Source organism: Petromyzon marinus, chromosome 5 (assembly GCF_048934315.1).
Source record: "Petromyzon marinus isolate PM22_M1 ecotype Great Lakes invasive population chromosome 5, UKy_Petmar_22M1.pri1.0, whole genome shotgun sequence".
Taxonomy (NCBI): domain Eukaryota; kingdom Metazoa; phylum Chordata; class Hyperoartia; order Petromyzontiformes; family Petromyzontidae; genus Petromyzon; species Petromyzon marinus.
In genome coordinates, this window is record NC_133671.1 from 698,818 (window position 1) to 717,859 (window position 19,042).

The window sequence follows — 19,042 nt, forward strand, 5'->3', positions numbered from 1 at the left end:
ATAGTGTAGTGCATACCTAGTTACTTAATTTTAATAACTCAGCTTATTGGAGAGTATATTGAGTACGTTGATGCGATTGATGTAGTTTATATTTATTTTTTTCACATCGGTTTATTGTATGGTAGTAGGGTGTTTGCAGTTCTTTAGAAACTCCTTTTGTTTTTTTATTAAAATTTCCTTTCCTTTATTACTGCTAATCCTACATAATACACTAGCATAATATGCCTTTGAGACCCCCCACCACCGAAACATTCCACAAAGAATGACTAACTCCATATTTGCATTTGTCATCAACATGCTAAATTCCTCTGTTGATATGTAAACTCCTTTGTCAAGGTGCTCTCCTCCTCCCACCCAGCTTAAAATACGTTGCCAAGCTTAGCAGTGTTCATTGGAGCGCTGTCTTTCCGACAGCTCTGTTCTTCACCTGAGGACGGCTGCTTGCGTTGTGGCCAAAACGTCGTGATAATTAAATAATGTTTAATTTTTATTATTTTATTATTTCCCTTCTTCGTGACTTTACCAAAAGAACCAAGAATATGAATCCTTGCAGTCACGAAAGCTTTAAATCGAAATTTAATTTATAATAGTTTACCATCTTGATTCATATGGCGTGTGAATGCAACTACATTCTAAGCTGCTTGACAGAAGTAATAGGCATATATATACACACCATAGGCAGGGGTACTGGAACTTGAGCTTACTTTCTTTCTTCTATGTCATCATTATGAGTTTACCTTTTGTAGCTCCTCCTCCTGTCTCTTTTCCTGCAGAGATCACCAGCATTAGCAGCAGAACCAGGAGAAAAATCATCAGCAACACTGTTATATTTCGATTTAAAGCTTTCGTGACTGCAATGATTCATCTTCTTTGGTTCTTTCGGTAAAGTCACGTAGAATGAGAATAAAATAATAAATTGATAAAATAAAATAACACAATAATATTCTCACGACGTTTCGGCCACAACACAAGCGGCCTTCATCAGGTGAAGGGAGCGAGACTGTCTGGTAGGACAGCGCTGGAGTGAGAGAGCCACGTTCAGATCACGGCTTTTAAGCTGTGTGAGAGGAACAAAGAGCCTTGACGAAGGAATTAGCATAAAATTTAGCATTGAAAAGGCTGAATGATTAGCTTGTGACTGGTCACAGAAATAGCTATGTTAAAAGTTAAAGCATACACATCCGCAGAGGCACCCATTGTTAAAAAGGAATTAGCATAGAATTTAGCATTGAAATAGCTAAATTAAGGCATTCGCTTGTAACTGCTACAGAAATAGTTACGTTGAAGTCAGAGCATACACATTCACCGAGGCACTTAGTACAAATCAAAACAGGAGAATTTAGCATTGAAATAACTAGGCGAATTTAGCATTGAAATAACTGGGTGATTTGCTAGTGACTGGTCACAGAAATGCCTACACATCTGAGCTATTCACAGTACTATATAGTGAACCAATAAAAACTAAAATATAAATTACCTTCATGTTATCAATAAACTCTATATTCTCCAATCAGCTAAGCTACCAACCATAAGTCGTTATATATCACAATGCTATATGGCGAAAAAATGGGTGGATTCTTACCCTCAAATTTCCGTACCACGGATAGCTACGGGCCCCGTTCAGACGGACGAGTTCGTCCATGGTCGGAACAGAGGAGGGGGAGAGAGACAGCTGCGAAGCCCTAGTATACTCCATGTTGTAAACCATACCATTAACCGTGGTGTGAGAGGTATTAAGAGGCAATGCTGGCGAAAGAGCTGCGGTCTGAAGGTCATCGTAAAATTACAATTAATTAAGAACAGAAATGATTTAACACATCTTTCCAGTGGTTACTAAGCCTGAATCCATCTTCTCGGTTGAAATTGTCTCTGTGCTTGTATATGTGAATGGCCTCATGAACGAATCTCTCATGGTAGCCAGTTGGTTTGCAAAGAACCTCCGTCTTGGAGAAGTCAATGTCATGTGAGCCCACTGAATTGTAACAGTGATCTGCCACGGCAGAGGAGTTCGTCTTACCGTGTTTCAAGTCTGCTTTATGTTCGCGGATGCGGTCCGAGATATGTCTTTTGGTTTCTCCAATGTAGCTACTACCACAGAGGCACTTTAGTTTGTAAACGCCTGGGTACTGTATGTCTGGAAGAGCATCTTTTACAGATGGAACTAAATCACGGATTTTGTGTACTGTGTTGAATCGGACCTAGATCTTGTGTTTATTCAGGATTTTGGAGATCTTTTTAGTGACCCCTGCAATGTAGGGTAAGGTGATGGTTTTGAGTGGCTCCACAAGAGGATCCTTCTTCATGACTGGAGTGATGGCTTTGCGGATTGTGTAGTCGGAGTAGCCATTAGCCCTGAGAGCCTGGTGTACGTGCTTGAGTTCACTGGTAATGTGTTCCTGGTCGGACATGCATTGGGCTCTATGGTATAGAGTCTTGATGAGGCGGTTCTTCTGGGATGGATGGTGGTGGGAATCCGGTTTCAAGTAAGCATCTGTATGGGTAGCTTTCCTGTAGACAGAGTGGCTCATTGAACCATCATGTCTCCTTTTAATTAAGACATCCAGAAAGGGTAGTTTGCCATCTTTTTCGACCTCCATGGTAAATCTGATGGCTGGGTGTATGGAATTGATGTGGTCGCGGAATTGGTCTAGAGCAGGCTGGCCATGTGGCCAGATGACAAAGGTGTCATCAACGTACCTCTTCCATAAGGTCGGGCGTAGAGTGGCAGTCTGGATGGCGTCAGTTTCAAATTTTTCCATGAATACGTTGGCTACAACCGGAGATAGGGGGGAGCCCATTGGGGTGCCCTCAGTTTGTTTGTAGAAAGTTCCATTCCAGGTGAAGTATGTGTTGGTTAAGCAATGTCTCACCAGGGGGGGTACATCAGTATGCAGTCCTTGATGAACCAGGTCTTCAATGATAGCGATGGTGTCAGGTACCGGGACTTTGGTGAACAAGGACACCACATCAAAACTGACAAGCAGGTCGTTTGGGGACAGGGAAATGTCTTTGATTGTCGATACCAGGTGAGTAGAATTTAGTACCGCAGAGGTGGTTTTTCCAGTGAAAGGTCGCAGTATATCAGCCAGAAAACGTGCCAGTTTGTAGGTGGGGGAGCTGATAGTAGAGACGATGGGACGAAGGGGTGTATCTTCTTTGTGTATCTTTGGAAGGCCATATAATCTTGGTGGTCTGGCAGCAGAGGGTTTCAACAAGAACTGTTTGGTCTCATCAATTAATGCTGTTGAATCAGAGATAATTTTGTTCGTTTTGGTGACCAGGCTGTTGGTGGGATCTCTTTTTATTTTTGTATAGCTGCCATCGTTGAGTAGTTCTTGAATTTTGTTGTTATATTCTGTTTTGTCCATGATGACAGTGGCATTGCCTTTGTCGGCTGAGAGAACGACAATATCATCCCTCTTTTTTAATTGAGATAATTCAAAACGTTCGTCTTTGCTGATGTTGCTAGGTGGCAACTTAGCGTTTTTGAGGGTTGCAGCGATTTCAGATCTTGCTACGTCTGCAGAGATGTGACTCAAGCCCTTGAGTGCAACGTCGACATGGGCAATGATATCATTAACCGGTAAGTGTCTCGGTGTGACAGCAAAGTTGAGACCTTTAGCTAAAACGGATTTCAGACCATCAGAAATGGAACTGTTACTGCGATTAATTACGACTTTGTTGACGTCTATCTTTTCGGTGTGTGGATCCGATTTTTTGCTGGAGAGGTGATTGAATTTGGAAATCAAATTGTCCCTACATTGGTTCGACATAGTGGCAGCCGAAGAGGTAGTCATATTGTCTACATGTTCCCAATCCGATGTAGACATTGTTGCTGTCAATTTTAAGTGTGATTTGTAGAGTGTCTTGTCTAACTGATCGAGTTCGGTGCGTGTAAGTCTGATTTTTTCCGAGATAAGAGCGAAGCTAGTTCTAGCTAGAATTCGTTTTGCATTGAGAGAAGTTGCAACAGCAGAGGTTAGTGTAAATGCGGTTGGTATTACCTTAGAGTCGCGGCATCTCTTCAGAAAGGTGAGAGACTCGATTAGTTGAGCCTTCTTATCCCGAAGTCTGTTGAATGATCTTAAGGATGTGTGGAATCCCTCCCCGTAGAGGCGGTTAAATTTCGATTTAAAGCTTTCGTGACTGCAATGATTCATCTTCTTTGGTTCTTTCGGTAAAGTCACGTAGAATGAGAATAAAATAATAAATTGATAAAATAAAATAACACAATAATATTCTCACGACGTTTCGGCCACAACACAAGCGGCCTTCATCAGGTGAAGGGAGCGAGACTGTCTGGTAGGACAGCGCTGGAGTGAGAGAGCCACGTTCAGATCACGGCTTTTAAGCTGTGTGAGAGGAACAAAGAGCCTTGACGAAGGAATTAGCATAAAATTTAGCATTGAAAAGGCTGAATGATTAGCTTGTGACTGGTCACAGAAATAGCTATGTTAAAAGTTAAAGCATACACATCCGCAGAGGCACCCATTGTTAAAAAGGAATTAGCATAGAATTTAGCATTGAAATAGCTAAATTAAGGCATTCGCTTGTAACTGCTACAGAAATAGTTACGTTGAAGTCAGAGCATACACATTCACCGAGGCACTTAGTACAAATCAAAACAGGAGAATTTAGCATTGAAATAACTAGGCGAATTTAGCATTGAAATAACTGGGTGATTTGCTAGTGACTGGTCACAGAAATGCCTACACATCTGAGCTATTCACAGTACTATATAGTGAACCAATAAAAACTAAAATATAAATTACCTTCATGTTATCAATAAACTCTATATTCTCCAATCAGCTAAGCTACCAACCATAAGTCGTTATATATCACAATGCTATATGGCGAAAAAATGGGTGGATTCTTACCCTCAAATTTCCGTACCACGGATAGCTACGGGCCCCGTTCAGACGGACGAGTTCGTCCATGGTCGGAACAGAGGAGGGGGAGAGAGACAGCTGCGAAGCCCTAGTATACTCCATGTTGTAAACCATACCATTAACCGTGGTGTGAGAGGTATTAAGAGGCAATGCTGGCGAAAGAGCTGCGGTCTGAAGGTCATCGTAAAATTACAATTAATTAAGAACAGAAATGATTTAACACATCTTTCCAGTGGTTACTAAGCCTGAATCCATCTTCTCGGTTGAAATTGTCTCTGTGCTTGTATATGTGAATGGCCTCATGAACGAATCTCTCATGGTAGCCAGTTGGTTTGCAAAGAACCTCCGTCTTGGAGAAGTCAATGTCATGTGAGCCCACTGAATTGTAACAGTGATCTGCCACGGCAGAGGAGTTCGTCTTACCGTGTTTCAAGTCTGCTTTATGTTCGCGGATGCGGTCCGAGATATGTCTTTTGGTTTCTCCAATGTAGCTACTACCACAGAGGCACTTTAGTTTGTAAACGCCCGGGTACTGTATGTCTGGAAGAGCATCTTTTGCAGATGGAACTAAATCACGGATTTTGTGTACTGTGTTGAATCGGACCTGGATCTTGTGTTTATTCAGGATTTTGGAGATCTTTTTAGTGACCCCTGCAATGTAGGGTAAGGTGATGGTTTTGAGTGGCTCCACAAGAGGATCCTTCTTCATGACTGGAGTGATGGCTTTGCGGATTGTGTAGTCGGAGTAGCCATTAGCCCTGAGAGCCTGGTGTACGTGCTTGAGTTCACTGGTAATGTGTTCCTGGTCGGAAATGCATTGGGCTCTATGGTATAGAGTCTTGATGAGGCAGTTCTTCTGGGATGGATGGTGGTGGGAATCCGGTTTCAAGTAAGCATCTGTATGGGTAGCTTTCCTGTAGACAGAGTGGCTCATTGAACCATCATGTCTCCTTTTAATTAAGACATCCAGAAAGGGTAGTTTGCCATCTTTTTCGACCTCCATGGTAAATCTGATGGCTGGGTGTATGGAATTGATGTGGTCGCGGAATTGGTCTAGAGCAGGCTGGCCATGTGGCCAGATGACAAAGGTGTCATCAACGTACCTCTTCCATAAGGTCGGGCGTAGAGTGGCAGTCTGGATGGCGTCAGTTTCAAATTTTTCCATGAATACGTTGGCTACAACCGGAGATAGGGGGGAGCCCATTGGGGTGCCCTCAGTTTGTTTGTAGAAAGTTCCATTCCAGGTGAAGTATGTGTTGGTTAAGCAATGTCTCACCAGGGGGGGTACATCAGTATGCAGTCCTTGATGAACCAGGTCTTCAATGATAGCGATGGTGTCAGGTACCGGGACTTTGGTGAACAAGGACACCACATCAAAACTGACAAGCAGGTCGTTTGGGGACAGGGAAATGTCTTTGATTGTCGATACCAGGTGAGTAGAATTTAGTACCGCAGAGGTGGTTTTTCCAGTGAAAGGTCGCAGTATATCAGCCAGAAAACGTGCCAGTTTGTAGGTGGGGGAGCTGATAGTAGAGACGATGGGACGAAGGGGTGTATCTTCTTTGTGTATCTTTGGAAGGCCATATAATCTTGGTGGTCTGGCAGCAGAGGGTTTCAACAAGAACTGTTTGGTCTCATCAATTAATGCTGTTGAATCAGAGATAATTTTGTTCGTTTTGGTGACCAGGCTGTTGGTGGGATCTCTTTTTATTTTTGTATAGCTGCCATCGTTGAGTAGTTCTTGAATTTTGTTGTTATATTCTGTTTTGTCCATGATGACAGTGGCATTGCCTTTGTCGGCTGAGAGAACGACAATATCATCCCTCTTTTTTAATTGAGATAATTCAAAACGTTCGTCTTTGCTGATGTTGCTAGGTGGCAACTTAGCGTTTTTGAGGGTTGCAGCGATTTCAGATCTTGCTACGTCTGCAGAGATGTGACTCAAGCCCTTGAGTGCAACGTCGACATGGGCAATGATATCATTAACCGGTAAGTGTCTCGGTGTGACAGCAAAGTTGAGACCTTTAGCTAAAACGGATTTCAGACCATCAGAAATGGAACTGTTACTGCGATTAATTACGACTTTGTTGACGTCTATCTTTTCGGTGTGTGGATCCGATTTTTTGCTGGAGAGGTGATTGAATTTGGAAATCAAATTGTCCCTACATTGGTTCGACATAGTGGCAGCCGAAGAGGTAGTCATATTGTCTACATGTTCCCAATCCGATGTAGACATTGTTGCTGTCAATTTTAAGTGTGATTTGTAGAGTGTCTTGTCTAACTGATCGAGTTCGGTGCGTGTAAGTCTGATTTTTTCCGAGATAAGAGCGAAGCTAGTTCTAGCTAGAATTCGTTTTGCATTGAGAGAAGTTGCAACAGCAGAGGTTAGTGTAAATGCGGTTGGTATTACCTTAGAGTCGCGGAATCTCTTCAGAAAGGTGAGAGACTCGATTAGTTGAGCCTTCTTATCCCGAAGTCTGTTGAATGATCTTAAGGATGTGTGGAATCCCTCCCCGTAGAGGCGGTTAAATTTCGATTTAAAGCTTTCGTGACTGCAATGATTCATCTTCTTTGGTTCTTTCGGTAAAGTCACGTAGAATGAGAATAAAATAATAAATTGATAAAATGAAATAACACAATAATATTCTCACGACGTTTCGGCCACAACACAAGCGGCCTTCATCAGGTGAAGGGAGCGAGACTGTCTGGTAGGACAGCGCTGGAGTGAGAGAGCCACGTTCAGATCACGGCTTTTAAGCTGTGTGAGAGGAACAAAGAGCCTTGACGAAGGAATTAGCATAAAATTTAGCATTGAAAAGGCTGAATGATTAGCTTGTGACTGGTCACAGAAATAGCTATGTTAAAAGTTAAAGCATACACATCCGCAGAGGCACCCATTGTTAAAAAGGAATTAGCATAGAATTTAGCATTGAAATAGCTAAATTAAGGCATTCGCTTGTAACTGCTACAGAAATAGTTACGTTGAAGTCAGAGCATACACATTCACCGAGGCACTTAGTACAAATCAAAACAGGAGAATTTAGCATTGAAATAACTAGGCGAATTTAGCATTGAAATAACTGGGTGATTTGCTAGTGACTGGTCACAGAAATGCCTACACATCTGAGCTATTCACAGTACTATATAGTGAACCAATAAAAACTAAAATATAAATTACCTTCATGTTATCAATAAACTCTATATTCTCCAATCAGCTAAGCTACCAACCATAAGTCGTTATATATCACAATGCTATATGGCGAAAAAATGGGTGGATTCTTACCCTCAAATTTCCGTACCACGGATATCTACGGGCCCCGTTCAGACGGACGAGTTCGTCCATGGTCGGAACAGAGGAGGGGGAGAGAGACAGCTGCGAAGCCCTAGTATACTCCATGTTGTAAACCATACCATTAACCGTGGTGTGAGAGGTATTAAGAGGCAATGCTGGCGAAAGAGCTGCGGTCTGAAGGTCATCGTAAAATTACAATTAATTAAGAACAGAAATGATTTAACACATCTTTCCAGTGGTTACTAAGCCTGAATCCATCTTCTCGGTTGAAATTGTCTCTGTGCTTGTATATGTGAATGGCCTCATGAACGAATCTCTCATGGTAGCCAGTTGGTTTGCAAAGAACCTCCGTCTTTGAGAAGTCAATGTCATGTGAGCCCACTGAATTGTAACAGTGATCTGCCACGGCAGAGGAGTTCGTCTTACCGTGTTTCAAGTCTGCTTTATGTTCGCGGATGCGGTCCGAGATATGTCTTTTGGTTTCTCCAATGTAGCTACTACCACAGAGGCACTTTAGTTTGTAAACGCCCGGGTACTGTATGTCTGGAAGAGCATCTTTTACAGATGGAACTAAATCACGGATTTTGTGTACTGTGTTGAATCGGACCTGGATCTTGTGTTTATTCAGGATTTTGGAGATCTTTTTAGTGACCCCTGCAATGTAGGGTAAGGTGATGGTTTTGAGTGGCTCCACAAGAGGATCCTTCTTCATGACTGGAGTGATGGCTTTGCGGATTGTGTAGTCGGAGTAGCCATTAGCCCTGAGAGCCTGGTGTACGTGCTTGAGTTCACTGGTAATGTGTTCCTGGTCGGAAATGCATTGGGCTCTATGGTATAGAGTCTTGATGAGGCAGTTCTTCTGGGATGGATGGTGGTGGGAATCCGGTTTCAAGTAAGCATCTGTATGGGTAGCTTTCCTGTAGACAGAGTGGCTCATTGAACCATCATGTCTCCTTTTAATTAAGACATCCAGAAAGGGTAGTTTGCCATCTTTTTCGACCTCCATGGTAAATCTGATGGCTGGGTGTATGGAATTGATGTGGTCGCGGAATTGGTCTAGAGCAGGCTGGCCATGTGGCCAGATGACAAAGGTGTCATCAACGTACCTCTTCCATAAGGTCGGGCGTAGAGTGGCAGTCTGGATGGCGTCAGTTTCAAATTTTTCCATGAATACGTTGGCTACAACCGGAGATAGGGGGGAGCCCATTGGGGTGCCCTCAGTTTGTTTGTAGAAAGTTCCATTCCAGGTGAAGTATGTGTTGGTTAAGCAATGTCTCACCAGGGGGGGTACATCAGTATGCAGTCCTTGATGAACCAGGTCTTCAATGATAGCGATGGTGTCAGGTACCGGGACTTTGGTGAACAAGGACACCACATCAAAACTGACAAGCAGGTCGTTTGGGGACAGGGAAATGTCTTTGATTGTCGATACCAGGTGAGTAGAATTTAGTACCGCAGAGGTGGTTTTTCCAGTGAAAGGTCGCAGTATATCACTCTACGCCCGACCTTATGGAAGAGGTACGTTGATGACACCTTTGTCATCTGGCCACATGGCCAGCCTGCTCTAGACCAATTCCGCGACCACATCAATTCCATACACCCAGCCATCAGATTTACCATGGAGGTCGAAAAAGATGGCAAACTACCCTTTCTGGATGTCTTAATTAAAAGGAGACATGATGGTTCAATGAGCCACTCTGTCTACAGGAAAGCTACCCATACAGATGCTTACTTGAAACCGGATTCCCACCACCATCCATCCCAGAAGAACTGCCTCATCAAGACTCTATACCATAGAGCCCAATGCATTTCCGACCAGGAACACATTACCAGTGAACTCAAGCACGTACACCAGGCTCTCAGGGCTAATGGCTACTCCGACTACACAATCCGCAAAGCCATCACTCCAGTCATGAAGAAGGATCCTCTTGTGGAGCCACTCAAAACCATCACCTTACCCTACATTGCAGGGGTCAATAAAAAGATCTCCAAAATCCTGAATAAACACAAGATCCAGGTCCGATTCAACACAGTACACAAAATCCGTAATTTAGTTCCATCTGTAAAAGATGCTCTTCCAGACATACAGTACCCGGGCGTTTACAAACTAAAGTGCCTCTGTGGTAGTAGCTACATTGGAGAAACCAAAAGACATATCTCGGACCGCATCCGCGAACATAAAGCAGACTTGAAACACGGTAAGACGAACTCCTCTGCCGTGGCAGATCACTGTTACAATTCAGTGGGCTCACATGACATTGACTTCTCCAAGACGGAGGTTCTTTGCAAACCAACTGGCTACCATGAGAGATTCGTTCATGAGGCCATTCACATATACAAGCACAGAGACAATTTCAACCGAGAAGATGGATTCAGGCTTAGTAACCACTGGAAAGATGTGTTAAATCATTTCTGTTCTTAATTAATTGTAATTTTACGATGACCTTCAGACCGCAGCTCTTTCGCCAGCATTGCCTCTTAATACCTCTCACACCACGGTTAATGGTATGGTTTACAACATGGAGTATACTAGGGCTTCGCAGCTGTCTCTCTCCCCCTCCTCTGTTCCGACCATGGACGAACTCGTCCGTCTGAACGGGGCCCGTAGCTATCCGTGGTACGGAAATTTGAGGGTAAGAATCCACCCATTTTTTCGCCATATAGCATTGTGATATATAACGACTTATGGTTGGTAGCTTAGCTGATTGGAGAATATAGAGTTTATTGATAACATGAAGGTAATTTATATTTTAGTTTTTATTGGTTCACTATATAGTACTGTGAATAGCTCAGATGTGTAGGCATTTCTGTGACCAGTCACTAGCAAATCACCCAGTTATTTCAATGCTAAATTCGCCTAGTTATTTCAATGCTAAATTCTCCTGTTTTGATTTGTACTAAGTGCCTCGGTGAATGTGTATGCTCTGACTTCAACGTAACTATTTCTGTAGCAGTTACAAGCGAATGCCTTAATTTAGCTATTTCAATGCTAAATTCTATGCTAATTCCTTTTTAACAATGGGTGCCTCTGCGGATGTGTATGCTTTAACTTTTAACATAGCTATTTCTGTGACCAGTCACAAGCTAATCATTCAGCCTTTTCAATGCTAAATTTTATGCTAATTCCTTCGTCAAGGCTCTTTGTTCCTCTCACACAGCTTAAAAGCCGTGATCTGAACGTGGCTCTCTCACTCCAGCGCTGTCCTACCAGACAGTCTCGCTCCCTTCACCTGATGAAGGCCGCTTGTGTTGTGGCCGAAACGTCGTGAGAATATTATTGTGTTATTTTATTTTATCAATTTATTATTTTATTCTCATTCTACGTGACTTTACCGAAAGAACCAAAGAAGATGAATCATTGCAGTCACGAAAGCTTTAAATCGAAATTTAACCGCCTCTACGGGGAGGGATTCCACACATCCTTAAGATCATTCAACAGACTTCGGGATAAGAAGGCTCAACTAATCGAGTCTCTCACCTTTCTGAAGAGATGCCGCGACTCTAAGGTAATACCAACCGCATTTACACTAACCTCTGCTGTTGCAACTTCTCTCAATGCAAAACGAATTCTAGCTAGAACTAGCTTCGCTCTTATCTCGGAAAAAATCAGACTTACACGCACCGAACTCGATCAGTTAGACAAGACACTCTACAAATCACACTTAAAATTGACAGCAACAATGTCTACATCGGATTGGGAACATGTAGACAATATGACTACCTCTTCGGATGCCACTATGTCGAACCAATGTAGGGACAATTTGATTTCCAAATTCAATCACCTCTCCAGCAAAAAATCGGATCCACACACCGAAAAGATAGACGTCAACAAAGTCGTAATTAATCGCAGTAACAGTTCCATTTCTGATGGTCTGAAATCCGTTTTAGCTAAAGGTCTCAACTTTGCTGTCACACCGAGACACTTACCGGTTAATGATATCATTGCCCATGTCGACGTTGCACTCAAGGGCTTGAGTCACATCTCTGCAGACGTAGCAAGATCTGAAATCGCTGCAACCCTCAAAAACGCTAAGTTGCCACCTAGCAACATCAGCAAAGACGAACGTTTTGAATTATCTCAATTAAAAAAGAGGGATGATATTGTCGTTCTCTCAGCCGACAAAGGCAATGCCACTGTCATCATGGACAAAACAGAATATAACAACAAAATTCAAGAACTACTCAACGATGGCAGCTATACAAAAATAAAAAGAGATCCCACCAACAGCCTGGTCACCAAAACGAACAAAATTATCTCTGATTCAACAGCATTAATTGATGAGACCAAACAGTTCTTGTTGAAACCCTCTGCTGCCAGACCACCAAGATTATATGGCCTTCCAAAGATACACAAAGAAGATACACCCCTTCGTCCCATCGTCTCTACTATCAGCTCCCCCACCTACAAACTGGCACGTTTTCTGGCTGATATACTGCGACCTTTCACTGGAAAAACCACCTCTGCGGTACTAAATTCTACTCACCTGGTATCGACAATCAAAGACATTTCCCTGTCCCCAAACGACCTGCTTGTCAGTTTTGATGTGGTGTCCTTGTTCACCAAAGTCCCGGTACCTGACACCATCGCTATCATTGAAGACCTGGTTCATCAAGGACTGCATACTGATGTACCCTCCCTGGTGAGACATTGCTTAACCAACACATACTTCACCTGGATTGGAACTTTCTACAAACAAACTGAGGGCACCCCAATGGGCTCCCCCCTATCTCCGGTTGTAGCCAACGTATTCATGGAAAAATTTGAAACTGACGCCATCCAGACTGCCACTCTACGCCCGACCTTATGGAAGAGGTACGTTGATGACACCTTTGTCATCTGGCCACATGGCCAGCCTGCTCTAGACCAATTCCGCGACCACATCAATTCCATACACCCAGCCATCAGATTTACCATGGAGGTCGAAAAAGATGGCAAACTACCCTTTCTGGATGTCTTAATTAAAAGGAGACATGATGGTTCAATGAGCCACTCTGTCTACAGGAAAGCTACCCATACAGATGCTTACTTGAAACCGGATTCCCACCACCATCCATCCCAGAAGAACTGCCTCATCAAGACTCTATACCATAGAGCCCAATGCATTTCCGACCAGGAACACATTACCAGTGAACTCAAGCACGTACACCAGGCTCTCAGGGCTAATGGCTACTCCGACTACACAATCCGCAAAGCCATCACTCCAGTCATGAAGAAGGATCCTCTTGTGGAGCCACTCAAAACCATCACCTTACCCTACATTGCAGGGGTCAATAAAAAGATCTCCAAAATCCTGAATAAACACAAGATCCAGGTCCGATTCAACACAGTACACAAAATCCGTAATTTAGTTCCATCTGTAAAAGATGCTCTTCCAGACATACAGTACCCGGGCGTTTACAAACTAAAGTGCCTCTGTGGTAGTAGCTACATTGGAGAAACCAAAAGACATATCTCGGACCGCATCCGCGAACATAAAGCAGACTTGAAACACGGTAAGACGAACTCCTCTGCCGTGGCAGATCACTGTTACAATTCAGTGGGCTCACATGACATTGACTTCTCCAAGACGGAGGTTCTTTGCAAACCAACTGGCTACCATGAGAGATTCGTTCATGAGGCCATTCACATATACAAGCACAGAGACAATTTCAACCGAGAAGATGGATTCAGGCTTAGTAACCACTGGAAAGATGTGTTAAATCATTTCTGTTCTTAATTAATTGTAATTTTACGATGACCTTCAGACCGCAGCTCTTTCGCCAGCATTGCCTCTTAATACCTCTCACACCACGGTTAATGGTATGGTTTACAACATGGAGTATACTAGGGCTTCGCAGCTGTCTCTCTCCCCCTCCTCTGTTCCGACCATGGACGAACTCGTCCGTCTGAACGGGGCCCGTAGCTATCCGTGGTACGGAAATTTGAGGGTAAGAATCCACCCATTTTTTCGCCATATAGCATTGTGATATATAACGACTTATGGTTGGTAGCTTAGCTGATTGGAGAATATAGAGTTTATTGATAACATGAAGGTAATTTATATTTTAGTTTTTATTGGTTCACTATATAGTACTGTGAATAGCTCAGATGTGTAGGCATTTCTGTGACCAGTCACTAGCAAATCACCCAGTTATTTCAATGCTAAATTCGCCTAGTTATTTCAATGCTAAATTCTCCTGTTTTGATTTGTACTAAGTGCCTCGGTGAATGTGTATGCTCTGACTTCAACGTAACTATTTCTGTAGCAGTTACAAGCGAATGCCTTAATTTAGCTATTTCAATGCTAAATTCTATGCTAATTCCTTTTTAACAATGGGTGCCTCTGCGGATGTGTATGCTTTAACTTTTAACATAGCTATTTCTGTGACCAGTCACAAGCTAATCATTCAGCCTTTTCAATGCTAAATTTTATGCTAATTCCTTCGTCAAGGCTCTTTGTTCCTCTCACACAGCTTAAAAGCCGTGATCTGAACGTGGCTCTCTCACTCCAGCGCTGTCCTACCAGACAGTCTCGCTCCCTTCACCTGATGAAGGCCGCTTGTGTTGTGGCCGAAACGTCGTGAGAATATTATTGTGTTATTTTATTTTATCAATTTATTATTTTATTCTCATTCTACGTGACTTTACCGAAAGAACCAAAGAAGATGAATCATTGCAGTCACGAAAGCTTTAAATCGAAATTTAACCGCCTCTACGGGGAGGGATTCCACACATCCTTAAGATCATTCAACAGACTTCGGGATAAGAAGGCTCAACTAATCGAGTCTCTCACCTTTCTGAAGAGATGCCGCGACTCTAAGGTAATACCAACCGCATTTACACTAACCTCTGCTGTTGCAACTTCTCTCAATGCAAAACGAATTCTAGCTAGAACTAGCTTCGCTCTTATCTCGGAAAAAATCAGACTTACACGCACCGAACTCGATCAGTTAGACAAGACACTCTACAAATCACACTTAAAATTGACAGCAACAATGTCTACATCGGATTGGGAACATGTAGACAATATGACTACCTCTTCGGATGCCACTATGTCGAACCAATGTAGGGACAATTTGATTTCCAAATTCAATCACCTCTCCAGCAAAAAATCGGATCCACACACCGAAAAGATAGACGTCAACAAAGTCGTAATTAATCGCAGTAACAGTTCCATTTCTGATGGTCTGAAATCCGTTTTAGCTAAAGGTCTCAACTTTGCTGTCACACCGAGACACTTACCGGTTAATGATATCATTGCCCATGTCGACGTTGCACTCAAGGGCTTGAGTCACATCTCTGCAGACGTAGCAAGATCTGAAATCGCTGCAACCCTCAAAAACGCTAAGTTGCCACCTAGCAACATCAGCAAAGACGAACGTTTTGAATTATCTCAATTAAAAAAGAGGGATGATATTGTCGTTCTCTCAGCCGACAAAGGCAATGCCACTGTCATCATGGACAAAACAGAATATAACAACAAAATTCAAGAACTACTCAACGATGGCAGCTATACAAAAATAAAAAGAGATCCCACCAACAGCCTGGTCACCAAAACGAACAAAATTATCTCTGATTCAACAGCATTAATTGATGAGACCAAACAGTTCTTGTTGAAACCCTCTGCTGCCAGACCACCAAGATTATATGGCCTTCCAAAGATACACAAAGAAGATACACCCCTTCGTCCCATCGTCTCTACTATCAGCTCCCCCACCTACAAACTGGCACGTTTTCTGGCTGATATACTGCGACCTTTCACTGGAAAAACCACCTCTGCGGTACTAAATTCTACTCACCTGGTATCGACAATCAAAGACATTTCCCTGTCCCCAAACGACCTGCTTGTCAGTTTTGATGTGGTGTCCTTGTTCACCAAAGTCCCGGTACCTGACACCATCGCTATCATTGAAGACCTGGTTCATCAAGGACTGCATACTGATGTACCCTCCCTGGTGAGACATTGCTTAACCAACACATACTTCACCTGGATTGGAACTTTCTACAAACAAACTGAGGGCACCCCAATGGGCTCCCCCCTATCTCCGGTTGTAGCCAACGTATTCATGGAAAAATTTGAAACTGACGCCATCCAGACTGCCACTCTACGCCCGACCTTATGGAAGAGGTACGTTGATGACACCTTTGTCATCTGGCCACATGGCCAGCCTGCTCTAGACCAATTCCGCGACCACATCAATTCCATACACCCAGCCATCAGATTTACCATGGAGGTCGAAAAAGATGGCAAACTACCCTTTCTGGATGTCTTAATTAAAAGGAGACATGATGGTTCAATGAGCCACTCTGTCTACAGGAAAGCTACCCATACAGATGCTTACTTGAAACCGGATTCCCACCACCATCCATCCCAGAAGAACTGCCTCATCAAGACTCTATACCATAGAGCCCAATGCATTTCCGACCAGGAACACATTACCAGTGAACTCAAGCACGTACACCAGGCTCTCAGGGCTAATGGCTACTCCGACTACACAATCCGCAAAGCCATCACTCCAGTCATGAAGAAGGATCCTCTTGTGGAGCCACTCAAAACCATCACCTTACCCTACATTGCAGGGGTCAATAAAAAGATCTCCAAAATCCTGAATAAACACAAGATCCAGGTCCGATTCAACACAGTACACAAAATCCGTAATTTAGTTCCATCTGTAAAAGATGCTCTTCCAGACATACAGTACCCGGGCGTTTACAAACTAAAGTGCCTCTGTGGTAGTAGCTACATTGGAGAAACCAAAAGACATATCTCGGACCGCATCCGCGAACATAAAGCAGACTTGAAACACGGTAAGACGAACTCCTCTGCCGTGGCAGATCACTGTTACAATTCAGTGGGCTCACATGACATTGACTTCTCCAAGACGGAGGTTCTTTGCAAACCAACTGGCTACCATGAGAGATTCGTTCATGAGGCCATTCACATATACAAGCACAGAGACAATTTCAACCGAGAAGATGGATTCAGGCTTAGTAACCACTGGAAAGATGTGTTAAATCATTTCTGTTCTTAATTAATTGTAATTTTACGATGACCTTCAGACCGCAGCTCTTTCGCCAGCATTGCCTCTTAATACCTCTCACACCACGGTTAATGGTATGGTTTACAACATGGAGTATACTAGGGCTTCGCAGCTGTCTCTCTCCCCCTCCTCTGTTCCGACCATGGACGAACTCGTCCGTCTGAACGGGGCCCGTAGCTATCCGTGGTACGGAAATTTGAGGGTAAGAATCCACCCATTTTTTCGCCATATAGCATTGTGATATATAACGACTTATGGTTGGTAGCTTAGCTGATTGGAGAATATAGAGTTTATTGATAACATGAAGGTAATTTATATTTTAGTTTTTATTGGTTCACTATATAGTACTGTGAATAGCTCAGATGTGTAGGCATTTCTGTGACCAGTCACTAGCAAATCACCCAGTTATTTCAATGCTAAATTCGCCTAGTTATTTCAATGCTAAATTCTCCTGTTTTGATTTGTACTAAGTGCCTCGGTGAATGTGTATGCTCTGACTTCAACGTAACTATTTCTGTAGCAGTTACAAGCGAATGCCTTAATTTAGCTATTTCAATGCTAAATTCTATGCTAATTCCTTTTTAACAATGGGTGCCTCTGCGGATGTGTATGCTTTAACTTTTAACATAGCTATTTCTGTGACCAGTCACAAGCTAATCATTCAGCCTTTTCAATGCTAAATTTTATGCTAATTCCTTCGTCAAGGCTCTTTGTTCCTCTCACACAGCTTAAAAGCCGTGATCTGAACGTGGCTCTCTCACTCCAGCGCTGTCCTACCAGACAGTCTCGCTCCCTTCACCTGATGAAGGCCGCTTGTGTTGTGGCCGAAACGTCGTGAGAATATTATTGTGTTATTTTATTTTATCAATTTATTATTTTATTCTCATTCTACGTGACTTTACCGAAAGAACCAAAGAAGATGAATCATTGCAGTCACGAAAGCTTTAAATCGAAATTTAACCGCCTCTACGGGGAGGGATTCCACACATCCTTAAGATCATTCAACAGACTTCGGGATAAGAAGGCTCAACTAATCGAGTCTCTCACCTTTCTGAAGAGATGCCGCGACTCTAAGGTAATACCAACCGCATTTACACTAACCTCTGCTGTTGCAACTTCTCTCAATGCAAAACGAATTCTAGCTAGAACTAGCTTCGCTCTTATCTCGGAAAAAATCAGACTTACACGCACCGAACTCGATCAGTTAGACAAGACACTCTACAAATCACACTTAAAATTGACAGCAACAATGTCTACATCGGATTGGGAACATGTAGACAATATGACTACCTCTTCGGATGCCACTATGTCGAACCAATGTAGGGACAATTTGATTTCCAAATTCAATCACCTCTCCAGCAAAAAATCGGATCCACACACCGAAAAGATAGACGTCAACAAAGTCGTAATTAATCGCAGTAACAGTTCCATTTCTGATGGTCTGAAATCCGTTTTAGCTAAAGGTCTCAACTTTGCTGTCACACCGAGACACTTACCGGTTAATGATATCATTGCCCATGTCGACGTTGCACTCAAGGGCTTGAGTCACATCTCTGCAGACGTAGCAAGATCTGAAATCGCTGCAACCCTCAAAAACGCTAAGTTGCCACCTAGCAACATCAGCAAAGACGAACGTTTTGAATTATCTCAATTAAAAAAGAGGGATGATATTGTCGTTCTCTCAGCCGACAAAGGCAATGCCACTGTCATCATGGACAAAACAGAATATAACAACAAAATTCAAGAACTACTCAACGATGGCAGCTATACAAAAATAAAAAGAGATCCCACCAACAGCCTGGTCACCAAAACGAACAAAATTATCTCTGATTCAACAGCA